The 14326-nt window shown below is 35.4% G+C and overlaps 1 protein-coding gene across 2 annotated transcripts in view; it reads right to left on the bottom strand.

Annotated features, from left to right (window-relative positions):
- LOC137004684 (calcium-activated chloride channel regulator 4A-like) overlaps positions 1-13348 on the bottom strand; it is a 45405-nt gene extending 32057 nt beyond the window's left edge. For both annotated transcript variants that reach the window (XM_067365248.1, XM_067365249.1), the window contains exon 1: positions 13267-13348. The gene's annotated coding sequence lies outside the window, so the exon portion shown is untranslated. The remainder of the gene's footprint in view (positions 1-13266) is intronic.
- Positions 13349-14326: the final 978 nt, after the last annotated feature.

Below are 14326 nucleotides of genomic sequence, written 5' to 3'. Positions count from 1 at the left end.
ATGCATTATAAATCATTAATAATGCAGTTATAACTGCATGAATAAAAAGGCGACTTTAATGCAATACCTGCCAAATAGTGAGCCGTTTTTAACTCACATGTTATAAATGCTTAATAAATGCATTTATTAACATATTTAACTCAAAACCAGATTTCTGGTTTATTTTATGATGCAGCAAAAATTAATTAGTCTGAAGGTTGTTGTATTTGTGCTTTCTTATTAATATCTCATGACTGCCACTTGTCTTACTATGTTGCTTACCAGAAGTTTTTGTCTTACCCATGATACTCTCCAAAAAGGTCATGATGCCTCTCCACAGCAGTGTATAAAAACAAAATTATTGTTTTTTAAAGACAAAATTCCAACTTTATTTTGAAAATAAAACAAAAGATAATAACCATAACTTGATTAGATATTAAAGTCTGCGTGAACCGGAAGTTGCAAACAACTCTTCTCCAGTGTTGTGACGTATTTCCAAGTGAAACAGAATATTGAATAGAGGGCAGAGTTTTACTTTAGTGCTCCTCCTTTCCATCTCTCGCACTCCTCCTCTCCATATCTCACTCATAGCAGACGAACGGTTGCAGAAGAGTGGTTTACACGTTTTCAACCCAAGCCGTCAAACTAACGTTATCAGAGAAGGAACGCCATTCCAGACCAGAAGTAACTTTTCAGATTTTGATTAAAGATTACTGCGGCAAACAAGTTTTTTCTGTGTTTTAACTTGCACGGATTCATTGTTCACCACAAGACCAGTAATATGACCAGTAATAATATTAATGTAAAGTGAAAACCTGTGAACCATTTATTAATGAGTTATGAACATTAACAACCTATGAAAGGGAACATTAATGTAAAGTGAAAACCTGTGAACCATTTATTAATGAGTTATGAACGTTAACAACCTATGAAAAGGAACGTTAATGTAAAGTGAAAACCTGCGAACCATTTATTAATGAGTTATGAACATTAACAACCTATGAAAAGGAACCTTAATGTAAAGTGGAAACCTGTTAACCATTTATTAATGAGTTATGAACATTAACAACCTATGAAAGTGAACCTTAATGTAAAGTGGAAACCTGTGAACCATTTATTAATGAGTTATGAACGTTAACAACCTATGAAAGTGAACCTTAATGTAAAGTGAAAACCTGTTAACCATTTATTAATGAGTTATGAACATTAACAACCTATGAAAAGGAACGTTAATGTAAAGTGAAAACCTGCGAACCATTTATTAATGAGTTATGAACATTAACAACCTATGAAAAGGAACGTTAATGTAAAGTGAAAACCTGTGAACCATTTATTAATGAGTTATGAACATTAACAACCTATGAAAGTGAACCTTAATGTAAAGTGGAAACCTGTGAACCATTTATTAATGAGTTATGAACATTAACAACCTATGAAAAGGAACCTTAATGTAAAGTGGAAACCTGTGAACCATTTATTAATGAGTTATGAACATTAACAACCTATGAAAAGGAACCTTAATGTAAAGTGGAAACCTGTGAACCATTTATTAATGAGTTATGAACATTAACAACCTATGAAAAGGAACCTTAATGTAAAGTGGAAACCTGTTAACCATTTATTAATGAGTTATGAACATTAACAACCTATGAAAAGGAACCTTAATGTAAAGTGGAAACCTGTTAACCATTTATTAATGTAAAGTGAAAACCTGTGAACCATTTATTAATGAGTTATGAACATTAACAACCTATGAAAAGGAACCTTAATGTAAAGTGAAAACCTGTTAACCATTTATTAATGAGTTATGAACATTAACAACCTATGAAAAGGAACCTTAATGTAAAGTGGAACTCATTTAATGAGTTATAAACATTAATTACCTATTAAAGTGAACCTTAATGTAGTGTGAACACACGTTAATCATGTATTTATTAATTATTAATGTACACAGAAGATAATATCTTTTTCAGATGAAATATTTTATTTTTGATGAATGTCTCAGTAAACACAACTTTAAACTTGAAAAAAATAAAAAATCTTTTACAGCACAAAGTTACAGAGCATGACTTCTCATGAAAAGTGGCTTATGCAGGTAAACTTAAATTAAAACATTCAGAGAAACAATCAAGTATTCAGAAAAGATAATAAACATCACACCTATAAGCCAAACTTATTTGATACAAGCTGAATAAAGGCACCTAAATATGTATTTTTTTTAATTAACAGTTGTGTAAATCATTAAATCAATGACCTAATGCACCATTACAGAACATTAGCAGCATATTAATATGCATTTAATAGATATTTCTGATATGATAAAGGCCACTGTAACTTGAGTACGTTATTTGGCTTTGGTCATCCGTACAGTACATGCGCGGGTGCGCCGGAGCGGTTATTTGTTTAAGATAACTACAAACTAACACAGCGATTACTAATATAATATAAACACTAGAAAAACAAAGTCTGCGATTTCACCTCAGTTAGCTTACCCATCAAATCAGTAAACACAAATTCCCTTCAACGCATGTTGGAACCATACTGTGTAACTTCTTCTCAAAAGTGGCAAGGCTTTATTGAATGCTCACTAGCGCCAACTCCTGTCACACGCCAGAATCAACACGCATAGTGATGAGAACCCGAAAGAGAATAATAAAGTATATAGCCTACTACTACTGCGTATAATAATAATAATAATAATAATAATAATTATTATAAATAGAAGAAGAATGCATTATACATTATTGTCACATTTGGTGTAAAGAGCAGTCAGGGAGCAGGATTCAGATGAAGCATTTTTTTTATTATGAAGAAAGTTATAGAAAACTAGACATGACAATAATATATTAGGCTATAGTAATATATACTCTTTATATATACTCTTTATATACTTATATACTCTGTATACTTATATACTCTTTCAGGGTTACATCACTAAGCATGCGTGTTCTGGCGTGTGACAGGAGTTGGCGCTAGTGAGCATCCAATAAAGCCTTGCCACTATCGTGAGAAGAAGTCATGCAGTTACTAGGGCATGCTCTAAAGTAAAATTTGTATTTAAAGTTACTGATTTGATGGGTAAGCTAACTGAAGTGACATTGCAGACTATGTTTTTCAAGTGTTTATATTATAATCGCTGTGTTAGTTTGTATATTATATGTTTATTCGCGGTGTTAGCTTTTTATATTAAATAAATAACCGCTCTGGCACTCCCACAAAGTTACAGTATCCTTTATCATGATATCAAGAATAATTATTAATTGCTTATTAATATTTCAACAATAAAATATGTCACCAGGAAAAAAACAAAAGAGATCTGCGTCTGCTTTAATAAACACAATGCACACTACATTAAGGTTCACTTTCACAGGTTATTAATATTCGTAACTCATTAATAAATGGTTCACAGGTTTTCACTTTACATTAAAGTTCCTTTTCATAGGTTGTTAATGTTCATAACTCATTAATAAATGGTTCACAGGTTTCCACTTTACATTAATGTTCCTTTTCATAGGTTGTTAATGTTCATAACTCATTAATAAATGGTTCACAGGTTTCCACTTTACATTAATGTTCCCTTTCATAGGTTGTTAATGTTCATAACTCATTAATAAATGGTTCACAGGTTTTCACTTTACATTAATGTTCCCTTTCATAGGTTGTTAATGTTCATAACTCATTAATAAATGGTTCACAGGTTTCCACTTTACATTAAGGTTCCTTTTCATAGGTTGTTAATGTTCATAACTCATTAATAAATGGTTCACAGGTTTTCACTTTACATTAATGTTCCTTTTCATAGGTTGTTAATGTTCATAACTCATTAATAAATGGTTCACAGGTTTCCACTTTACATTAAGGTTCCTTTTCATAGGTTGTTAATGTTCATAACTCATTAATAAATGGTTCACAGGTTTCCACTTTACATTAAGGTTCCTTTTCATAGGTTGTTAATGTTCATAACTCATTAATAAATGGTTAACAGGTTTTCACTTTACATTAATGTTCCCTTTCATAGGTTGTTAATGTTCATAACTCATTAATAAATGGTTCACAGGTTTTCACTTTACATTAAGGTTCCTTTTCATAGGTTGTTAATGTTCATAACTCATTAATAAATGGTTCACAGGTTTTCACTTTACATTAACGTTCCCTTTCATAGGTTGTTAATGTTCATAACTCATTAATAAATGGTTCACGGGTTTTCACTTTACATTAAGGTTCCTTTTCATAGGTTGTTAATGTTCATAACTCATTAATAAATGGTTAACAGGTTTTCACTTTACATTAATGTTCCCTTTCATAGGTTGTTAATGTTCATAACTCATTAATAAATGGTTCACAGGTTTTCACTTTACATTAAGGTTCCTTTTCATAGGTTGTTAATGTTCATAACTCATTAATAAATGGTTCACAGGTTTTCACTTTACATTAACGTTCCCTTTCATAGGTTGTTAATGTTCATAACTCATTAATAAATGGTTCACAGGTTTTCACTTTACATTAAGGTTCCTTTTCATAGGTTGTTAATGTTCATAACTCATTAATAAATGGTTCACGGGTTTCCACTTTACATTAAGGTTCCTTTTCATAGGTTGTTAATGTTCATAACTCATTAATAAATGGTTAACAGGTTTTCACTTTACATTAATGTTCCCTTTCATAGGTTGTTAATGTTCATAACTCATTAATAAATGGTTCACAGGTTTTCACTTTACATTAATATTATTACTGGTCATATTACTGGTCTTGTGGTGAACAATGAATCCGTGCAAGTTAAAACACAGAAAAAACTTGTTTGCCGCAGTAATCTTTAATCAAAATCTGAAAAGTTACTTCTGGTCTGGAATGGCGTTCCTTCTCTGATAACGTCAGTTTGACGGCTTGGGTTGAAAACGTGTAAACCACTCTTCTGCAACCGTTCGTCTGCTATGAGTGAGATATGGAGAGGAGGAGTGCGAGAGATGGAAAGGAGGAGCACTAAAGTAAAACTCTGCCCTCTATTCAATATTCTGTTTCACTTGGAAATACGTCACAACACTGGAGAAGAGTTGTTTGCAACTTCCGGTTCACGCAGACTTTAATATCTAATCAAGTTATGGTTATTATCTTTTGTTTTATTTTCAAAATAAAGTTGGAATTTTGTCTTTAAAAAACAATAATTTTGTTTTTATACACTGCTGTGGAGAGGCATCATGACCTTTTTGGAGAGTATCATGGGTAAGACAAAAACTTCTGGTAAGCAACATAGTAAGACAAGTGGCAGTCATGAGATATTAATAAGAAAGCACAAATACAACAACCTTCAGACTAATTAATTTTTGCTGCATCATAAAATAAACCAGAAATCTGGTTTTGAGTTAAATATGTTAATAAATGCATTTATTAAGCATTTATAACATGTGAGTTAAAAACGGCTCACTATTTGGCAGGTATTGCATTAAAGTCGCCTTTTTATTCATGCAGTTATAACTGCATTATTAATGATTTATAATGCATTTGTAAATGACTTATTACTCATTAACAAACACCTTTATAAACCCTTTACAAAGGGAACCTTAATGTAAAGTGTTACCGCAAAGTCTTTCTGTGCAGCTTTAATGTCGACGTTACGAGCACGGGCATTCTCAATACTCAGAAGAGCTAAACTGGACAGTCTTTCTTGTGACATTGTGCTCCGGAGAAATGTCTTGATCACTTTCAATTTCGAGAATGATCTTTCAGCAGTTGCAACCGTTACAGGCAAAGTTAGAAACGACTTGAGAGCTGTTCCAACATCGGGGACACTGGGCAGGATAGAGTGGTGTCTAATAAATAAGCTGCGCAAGATCTGCAATAGAGCCATGCTCAATCTCCTGCATTGCGGGCTTCAGTGCATTCCTGAACGATAGCAACTGCATGGCAAATTCTGATGACAAGTCGTCAGTGTACTGAACCACTAAAGCGTTTGCCATTTGAAATAGATTGTTGTCAGAGAAGCGCAGAAGTGGACCAGGGCACAAAAACCCAAAGCGCTTTGCCACTTCGTTCATCCCACAGAACCTGCTTTTTAGTTGCCCTGTACATGTGTCGATTGTTGCGCAAAAAAATGACTTTGGCGTTTTGCAGACGCTGGTCTTCGCACAATTCATCAAAGTGCGTTTTAATGCGCCTCGCGCGCTTGTGAGTAAATGAAGACCCAATGCCCCACGATTCCGCCAGTGCTTCTGCTGTAGCATGTACGCTCTCAAACTCCTCTCTTAGTTTGGTCAGTGTGTGTAATGCATTCCCAAGGAGTTTGCTGGCCAGCATGATCTCCATGTTTTTATCTTGGAGGGCACGTGAGGCAACGTTTACAGTCTCCAAAATGTTGCCCTGCATTACTGTCATGAGGACAAACTCGAACTTCTCCACTGCACGCTCATCGGGTTTCTTAGAGAGAAGAATGATTTTACTGAGCGCTTGTAAAATATCCGCATAGCGAAATCGCAAAGATTCAAAAGCGTCATTTCTTGATGCCCAGCGCGTTGGGCATAGACGTTTCAAAGTGTGCTGGCCAGATGAATTGGAGAGATGTCCCTCTAACAGTTCCCACCTCTTTATGCTCCCACTAAAGAAGACATAAAGCTTTTGTACGGTGTCATAATATCCACGCACCTCTGTCACATTCTGGCAGGCGTCGTTGAGAACAAGATTCAGGTTATGGGAAGCGCAGTGGATGTAAATTGCACTCGGCTCCCTTGCTAGAATGCGTTTCTGAACACCAGAATATGCTCCACTCATTGCGCTTGCACCGTCATATCCCTGACCTCGGCACTTGTGTATAGATATGCTTGCAGACTCTAAAAGCTTCACTATTTCATTTTCTATCCCCAAAGCACCGTGGTCATGTACTGCAAGGAAGCCCAAAAAGCTCTCGTTAATTTTGACCTCTGTTGGTGTTTCATTGTTATCCTTAAGGACGGTGACATATCTGAGCACTTGGCTCAGCTGATCGACTTTGGAGATGTCTTGTGTTGTGTCCATTATAAGAGAGTAAAAGTCAGCTTTTATCTTTTATCTCTTTTACAATTTGGCCTTTTACTTTTTGAGCAAGCATATTAATGATTTCATTTTGAATGCGAGGACTCAAATAGTTTACCCTGCTTTTACTTTCTAGCAGCCTTTGTAATATCGGGTCATATCTCGCAAGAAGTTCTATGAGCGACAAAAAAAATCCATTGTTTGATTCACCAATTTTATCCCGATGACCACGAAACGCTGCGTTACAAGATGCAAGTGTGAGTGTCACATCCACAATTCTAGTGAGAACCTCAGTCCAATAACTGACCTCTTGTGCAAATGCGGATTACATTTAGGCATCAACGGTAAGGTTCCTTTTCCATGTATCGTATATCACACATGCAGACAAGTGTGAACGGGAAAGCTCATGCTCTTTTATTTTCCGAGAAAGCCCCTGCCAGTCATTTATACCAACAGTCCAAGACAGACTATGACAGGCAGACCTTCGCTCTCCAAAAAGCCAGCATGGCTCGCAGTAAACCCGATCCATTTTTGGCGAGTAACAAAGCCATCTGCGAGGAATTTTACCACCCTTTTTAGATGTTCTGTTGTAAAATTCTTCGGAGAAACATCTGCCCTTTATATCACGGGGAAATGGACCCTCTGGCTGGCACGGGCCGTTTCTTAGAATGCATCATTTAATGTAATCATCAGCGATATCCACTGGGTAATTTGCCCTGTCCGATGGATACTGCGGGCTGGGTACTTCTGGAGAGGATACTGAAATGCAAGTGTTATTGCTGGCAGTGTGGCTGGGACAGGGGTCGCTGCTTTTTGGGACTGGTGATACTGGGGGAGTAGTGTATGTTGATTTTGAACTACCAGTTGGAATCAGTTTGACATCCTCAGACTCGGTTTGCAAGATTGAGAGCGCTGCAGTTTTTCGACAATAATTCTAAGCTGGTGACACTGCTGCTAGGCAGGGTTGCAGGGGCCTGCCTCAGATAGTCCGAGAGCTGAACATTACTAGCTGTGCTGGCGGCCGGTCGGGTAACTACAGGGCGAAATTAGTAGTTGGTGCAAAAAAAATAAATAAAAATAAAAATAATAATAATAATAATAAAATAAATAAATAAAATCTTAGCAAAGACCAAGCCTTAAGACTAGGTACACATTTGATTTGATGTATTTTTCTGCTTAGCTAAAGGCACAGTTCTGCTAACGGTAACACTTACCTAATTATATATATATATATATATATATATATATATATATATATATATATATATATATATATATATATATATATATATATATATATATATATATATATATATATATATATATATATATATATATATATATACATATATATATATACATATATATATATATACATATATATATATATATATATATATATATATATATATATATATATATATATATATATATATATATAGGCTATATTATTCTGTATAGCCTATATTTTCAGATATAGCCTAATGTTATATCATTTAATAAATTGATCATTCATATAGGCCTATAGGGAAATATATTTTCTTTCTGTAAGCGATAGTAGGATACACAACATGATTTTTGATGTCGTACGAGCTCGCAGGCGATAGACCTTTTTCACAAGAATCGGAAATCACGTGACGCCGGGTAAAGTTAGTTTCGCTATGCGTCTACGGCTATTAGATTGATATGCTCTTTTCTCAAGTAGCGCTTCTTACCTTTTCTGTTTTGTGTTTTTCCCAAGTTGCTGTTGTACAGTCTACAAATAAATTAATTTCTACTTGTTTGTGGTTATACAGCCACTCAGTCAGACCGTTGCTCGAATTCACCAGCAGATTATTTATATCACCAGCTTAACTCAGAGTCAACCTACTCAGAGTCGACTAAACTAACTCAATTCAGCTGTTCTGAAACAGAAAACTCAGAGTTTCCCATCTCAGAGTAAGTCACTTCAGAGTTCAACTCGGAGTTGGTTGAACCTCCTTATTGAAACAGGCCCCTGAACTGAGTTTTGTATGTTCATTTGTTGCTTTGTTTTTGTTTTCTTTTTTTGTTATAGTTTTGATACTTTTAGGCTACTGCCAATAAATTAGATTTTTTCTTTGCCCTGGCCATTGCAAATCTTGTTGATAACTTATTTTGAACGGCTTCTTATGTTGGTCCCTAATCTGGGTTGTAACAGACGTTCTGTTAACTTCCCAAATGTCCTCTTTGTAACGTTCTCGCGCGACCATAAAATAACCAAAATAGAACGCCCCCCTAAACTCATACCAAGAACCTTGAACTGCAGCACTTCTATTACTAAAAGAGGACGTTTTAAAGTCACGAGAACGTCGCCTTACGTGGGTGTTTTATAGAAAATAATAAAGTTTGAAGTCACAGTTGTAGAGGTGAGCGATAGCTTTAGATGGGCTCTTGATTCTTGACATTTAATATTAGATTTTTTTTCTGGCTGCTTTAACTGCGTTAAGACATGTTTGTTATTGCCAACAAATACGAGAGAAATTCGAATCAGGGGTGCGTTTCCCAAAGCGAACTATGGTCGCAAGTTCCGTCGATACCAATAGAGTTCAATGGGACTTACGACCATGGTTCACCAATGATGCTTTCGGGAAACTCACCCCAGATTAATTTGTTTGTTTAGTGCTGGTGATTCAATCATCACGGAGTGTCCTGATTCACTGATCATCACCAGAGTCTAAACTATGAGTGTATTATAAATTATATTTACTTTAATTAATGGCTAGTTTTTTTGTTGTTGTTGTTGTTGTTGTTCATTATACAGAGTTTTGCACTGTATCTTTTATTCACAAAAGATCACATCTATGATGCTGTCTGAATAATTTCTGCATAAAGATAAAAACTTTCAAAATATCAAAGCAAGACAGGATTTTATGCATTACCATAGGACTACAAACATGCAGCCCCCGGGGTGAGTGGGGGCCCCCACCCTATGACGGGCCCCGTCGCAGTTTCACTTATTTACTACATAGCCTTTGATTTTTTTTTTTTTTTTTTTTAGAACTGAACTCAATTGACTAAAGATTAAAATAAAGCATCCAACTGAAGCCCAAAATGCAAGCAGAAGATCATAGAAAAAAATGCTAAATTACCACAAAAGGGGGAAAAATGTATCACTGTTGTTTCCATCGCCATTTGTAGGTGGCCAACAGCAAGCTTTGATGCGCTATGTTAGCCTGTTAGCGGACGTGAGCCGAGACAAATAAATATGTGTTCGGTCTTTGCTGAGACGTTGTTGTTGTTGTTGTTGTTATTGTTATTATTATTATTATTATTATTATTATTGTTGTATATTGTCCAAACGTATTTACCCCATCGCCAGCTCTGCTCAGCTACCGGAATGTCTGAAGTTATTTTCTAAATGTAGCTATCCAATAAGTCTAGAGTTATTTCTTTATTCTTGTACTTTAAATACAAATTAAGTTTAGGCCTATATCTTTTGATGCACTGATCGAAAATTTGCGGCCGAAACAGGGCTGGGTTTCCCGAAACCTTCATAACTCTACGTCGTTCTTAAATTATACCTTAAGCTGTAGCCTACCTTAATGTTAATACGTGTTTCCCGAAACGTTCTTAGTTAAGTATACCTTCTGTAAGTCATACTTTCGTAAGGTTGGTCTGGACCAGTCTTAGCTATACCTTATCACTGTTTAGTCAATACGAATATAATTCTGAAGCTGTAATACACCCAGTGTTCGATTAGAATTATGGCAAAGAATAAAATGCAAAAAAATTCACTGCTAAATTCAAATGTGCTTTAGCGCTGATCCAGAGACAGACGCGCGCTCTGCGCTTGTCATGTAACTTTATCACAACTATTCGGTGTTTTTAACCTCATCGCGCTTTATTTTAGGTTTTAGACATTTAAATACACATTTGAATTAAGTAGGCTACTGCATAAAAAAAAACATTTATAGTTTGTTAAATTCAAATTACACTGATGTCTACGGAAGCTGCAACAATAACCCTTTTTTCATATTTGATATGTTTTATTCACATCAGATACACATTGTTTATGAAACAATAAAGTTTGCTCCATTCTTCTCCCAGTTCACCGGCCACATAATTTTATGTATGTCGGGGAAGATTTCGTATAGGCTATCCGACAGCTCTAACTGCCGTGCAAACTCATCGCGTGACAAAACACATTCACTTCCACATATTTTACAATCGTAAATTCATGATATAGTTAACAAGTTTGTGAATATTAAAAAAAAAAAAAAAAAAAAAAAAAAAACGATATAAACGAGAAACCTACATGTCTGTCAGCTGCATGACGCGTCTCCAAGGAATTAAAACTTTATTCTAAATAAAGGTCGCCTTAAACTCACGCTGATGGGAGCTCCGCGCCCCCAGAATATATAAATTACAATATAGATTTAGTTTGCAATTTAGATTACTTTTATAACATACCATGAGTCCTGATAAATGCAATTTCTACTTCTGAAGTGCTTCTTTTCATAAAGAACACTGATTTCTCACATAACGCAGTGAAGCAGCGACTGTATAGAGTGAATTATCGATTCTCGAGCCATCGATATCAACCAATTCAGCACCGCCACCATGGACAGCACCTGGTAACGTGGCACTTAAGAAGATATACCTTAAGCAACCTCCTAAGGGATAGTTCGGGGAACACGCCTAGAAACGGTACATCTTCAGTTAAGGTCTACCTTTAGAGTCTTCGTAGCGCGCTAAGAGACAACGTTATCGGGAAATCCAGCCCAGCAATTTTACGCGCTTGTCTAAAAGGGAACCTTGTATTGGCTTATAGCCTACGCAAATTTGTGTCTAATTTAGACCAACTTAAATATATTGTTAGACCAAAAATATCTTGGCAATTAATTAAGTAATAAAGACATGTATTTGAGAAATTTAATAAAAGCAGAAAGACGTTTAGGCCTATTGCTTATTGGCCGCGGAAACATGGGTTCGTTTGTTACGCAATCCATTCCACACCCGACGTTTTGGTTTTCTTCTTAATTATTAAATATAGACAATTGGTTGATGAAACATGGATTGAAATTAAGATACAATTTTTACTAAACGAAATTCACTTTAAAGAAAGACTTACTATAAAACACAACTTAATGAAGTGGTCAAACTGTCTGACCCGCTGCATGTCTCTCGACATTGCGCATCCGTCATGCTAGGCTATTCACTATTCACATATAGGTGAAATTTTTAAAAAAATAATATAACGCTATAGCTCAATATTTAAATATAAATATGAAGCTAAATTGGCTAAATTTTTATCCACGTTCTGATGGATTTTTTTCCTCATGACAGCTGAAACAACTTAAAATAGGCTTTAGATCAGTGTAAAACTACAAATGGTCTACTTTTATTTGTGTACGCAAAACAGGGTGCGCTTTCAGCTGTCTCTCTGCGAGAATCTTTCTGAAACGTCTCAAAAATTAACTTAAACTCGGCGAATAATTGTAGCTAAAAGAAAGAAACATCTCCATTCGATAAGAAATTCGTAGGTCTGTGTAAAAGAGGCGATCTATCCGCTGGAATGTGTTGTTTTTGAAATTATGGCCGGTGCTCGTTGCTGCTGTTATAAGTTCTCTTGGCGCTTGTGCACATGAGCTCTTGATGTACAATCACTGAACACCTTTGGTTTTAATAATAATAAAATAATAATAATAATAATAATAATATATATATATATATATATATATATATATATATATATATATATATATATATATATATATATATATAACCTATTTGTAAATATAATATTACAAATATATTACAAATATAATATTAAAATTACAAGCTATATTGAATAATAGGGAACTGCCGCTTTTCATCTAGCCTATGCTATTGAAACGTGACAATATATTTACTAAAAAATCATAATGTAGGCTAGCCTATATTATGTAATTTTGTATTCAGTAATACACTTCATAATATATAGATATGATCAGATATGGTGCTGCATGTGTAATAGGCCTATTATGCAGATATATTTAGGCTACTCATGCAAAATAAACACACATGTAAAGAAAAACATAATGTAATACATTTCTTATATTTTTTAACTACTTACATTAAAAAGTTTCATATTCTTAAGCTAGCTATAAAACACAAACATACCTGCATGGTTTAAAGAATTGAGCAAGGAAACACTGTGTTGAAAAGCGCACAACCACTAAATATATAATAAATTAAGTAAACGCAGTAATAATATTAGGTGATACCTAATCACAGGCTCTAACTCTTCAGCACAATGGTAACCCCCCAAAAAAGCACACATACCAGAAGACCTTTCAAATAGTGATGTTACGTTCTGCGCCGAGGCTTCAGAGTGTAGGCTTGTTTGAGATGAGCAGATCACCGGTGATCACCCCGAGATGCATGCCGGTTAGAAATGTGTCCGAGGGTGGTCCGCCTTGCTCTGATGTCATGCTGACGTGTGTCAAAAACCTCTCGCGAGGGCGAGGCGGACGTGTCGGATTCTGCAATCGAGCGCAGTTCCTCTCCACCAACTGCGCTGACCAAAAGCACGATGGGAAACGACTTGATGATGACACAGCTTAAAGCTTATTGGTTTAAACAACCGTGATGTATTGATGCGTACAAATTATGTGTGAATATTCCAAAAGTCTCTGACAGTGCGATCTCTCTGTGGGTTATGTGATTGTTATCATATTTATAAAAATATATAAAAACATGTCTGTAATTAAAATAAAAATGATTGATACACACATCCTTCGAATGGAAATAAATAACAAGTACTTTGGGTGTATTGTTCATTATGTTTATTATCATATAAAAGCAACAGAACGTAAATTACATCCAGTTTATCAGCAACACAGCGCACGAGTGTGAATCCCGCGATATCCGCCTTTGATCTCGCAGGTGTCTGATGCACTACGAGAACGGAGAATTGTCCGTTTTGCCTGCACTTTTTTCACTCCTCCCCTCACTGCAGCCGCCTACTCTCGGCTGAACTTCAGGCGAGGCTAGGCGCATCTCAAACAAGCCTAGCGTGTCGAGAAATCCCGGAATCTTTCAGTGAAGCGCGTGTCGAGGCTTGTATAGATTTAGACCAATGACGTCATTGATGACGTCCGAAGCCTCACTTGTACTTGACTGTTCAGGAAGCGGTTCGAATCTTGGAGCGATATATAAACCCATGGGGTCCCCTCAAAATGTGTGGTTTAGAATATCGCCCCTCCTGCCTATTATGACAAAAGAATTGATTTAGGCTACACACATTTAATAGCCCCATTCATTTCAAGCCAAAACGTTTATCACACAGTTATGTTATAGCTACAATCATTGTATACCACCAGAAAATACACATTATATTCAT

Source organism: Chanodichthys erythropterus, chromosome 17 (assembly GCF_024489055.1).
Source record: "Chanodichthys erythropterus isolate Z2021 chromosome 17, ASM2448905v1, whole genome shotgun sequence".
Taxonomy (NCBI): Eukaryota; Metazoa; Chordata; class Actinopteri; order Cypriniformes; family Xenocyprididae; genus Chanodichthys; species Chanodichthys erythropterus.
The sequence above is the reverse complement of the archived record's forward strand: the minus strand, read 5'-3'. Positions and strand labels throughout refer to the sequence as shown.